The following is a 2,041-nucleotide window of genomic DNA, read 5'->3' on the forward strand; positions in this document are numbered from 1 at the left end:
TACTAAGAAATAAACTGATTGAAATTTTCTCAAACTAATCTATTAAGGTGTATATAATGTTGAGTAATGTTTCTTTTTATATCTTCTAAATTCTAATAAGTTAAGATTGGAATTATTTAGGTAGAAAGTGTATCAATGTATAATATACGTGGTAAAAATAAGACAATAATTTGGTGTAACTACTAATAGATAGACATAACATATGTAGTAGCAAATTATATGGAGCATATTCTCTAAGCATATTTCTCTAATGTGATTGTATATAGTAGGCATGCGTTGAAGGAATATACAGAAATATCATCTCATAATATTTGACATGGTATCAGAGCATTGTTTCTGGTGACTCTACAAAGTTTTCTTTCGCCATTTTTTCCTCTACAATCATGTCTACTGAAAACTCCAAAGATGCAGTTACGGATGCATAAATTCATACTACGTACATCATTTAGATAAACTCGAACACCTACTTGTCCCAAAAAAATTGAATGGCTCAAACTATCCAACGTGGAGCAAATCAATGACTCATGCCCTCATAGCGCAATGCAGTGTTTACCGGGAAAGAAATGTGATGAACAATGCAGTGCTTTGACTTCATAAATGGGAAGGAACTGAACTCATTGAGGAGACAACGTTTGGTTATAGTGTGAATATATGATATTTATTGGTGTGAATTCAATGATTCTATGTTGAGGGAGGGAGGTATTTATCACCCTTTGGAGAAAAGAAAAGAAAAGAAAAAAAAGAAAGAAAGAAAAGTCTCTTTTCAAGCTTATATATAATTTCTTATATAAATGAGAATATATAATTTCTTATTCTCTTTTTTACATAAATATCTGCCACATTTATTGAGTGCTTAAATTAACATGTGTTCATTTTTAAAATGGTTAATAATTAAAATTTTAAAGAAATGATTATTTAAAACTATATCAATTTTAATTACAAAGTTAATTCACATAAACAGTCATGAATTGTGTGATTTAATCAAATCATTTAGGGTTTCAAATCCGTATTGTAACTGTACGGATGATGGGGCCTAGGTAATATTTGTCCACTGGTACACAATTCGCTGACGTGTCGATAATCTCCTAGTTCTTTGAAGATCTTCCTTTCGCTATATGTGCTCCGCCGGTCGGGGGTACCTACGATTGCACTCTGACACTCAAGTCAGTGCTAGTATTTTTCTGTGTTCTCTTAGGATATGAAAAACGTACCTTTTCCCCCTTTAGGAATCCTATTTATAGGTTGACCTGGGCCCCCACTTGTGTGGGCTAGGTAATCAGTTCGCCAAGACGTGTGTAGTGGTCTTTAGAACGTGTGTAGTGGCTTCCAGATATCATGGGAACGTATCTTGAAATGTGTCTTTGACTCATTCAATGCCGGTTTCAACTACTTCTTTATTTTGCATTTGTTATATTGTAAATGTCACTTGGCTTGGTCGTTCGAGGCCCGACCGGTACACTTGCTCCCCAGGCTCGAGGAGATTTATCTCCGAAGAGTCGTATAGGATGGCTGAGGATTCCAAGATAGTGCGCGATTATTAGCAACTTTGAATGCATGGCAGAGATGTGACGTTTGGCAGAGCCGCCATTTCATGATGCACCATTTCATCAGATGTCTTCAACGGTGGAGATTTCGTGTCGTTTCGTATACCGAGTGGGCTTGACCGTTATATTACATTAGATCCAACGGTGTTGGATGAATGGTAGAGAATTCTCTCTCCTACTATGTTGGCTATAAATAACGCTTCATTGAGGACTTAAGAGGTTTACGCTCTCTTTCTACACTTAAGTCTTATGCCATATGCTTTGAGTGCCGAGTTCATTGCTTTGAATTGTCAGGTTGAGGTTAGTAATGTCTTCTTCTGTAGATTCCGCTGATAATGTTCTAGATATTGATTCATCTGAGACTCGCACTGCATATAGCGGTGCAAGTCAGTTGTCGGACAGCCCGAGTTACGACTGGGTCGATCTTGTAGTTTTGAAAATTCCCACCAAGTTAAGGGACTGATAAGTTAGACGAGCTGCTACCTGAAAAATTGTTT

Source organism: Phaseolus vulgaris, chromosome 8, assembly GCF_000499845.2.
Source record: "Phaseolus vulgaris cultivar G19833 chromosome 8, P. vulgaris v2.0, whole genome shotgun sequence".
NCBI classification, from domain to species: Eukaryota; Viridiplantae; Streptophyta; class Magnoliopsida; order Fabales; family Fabaceae; genus Phaseolus; species Phaseolus vulgaris.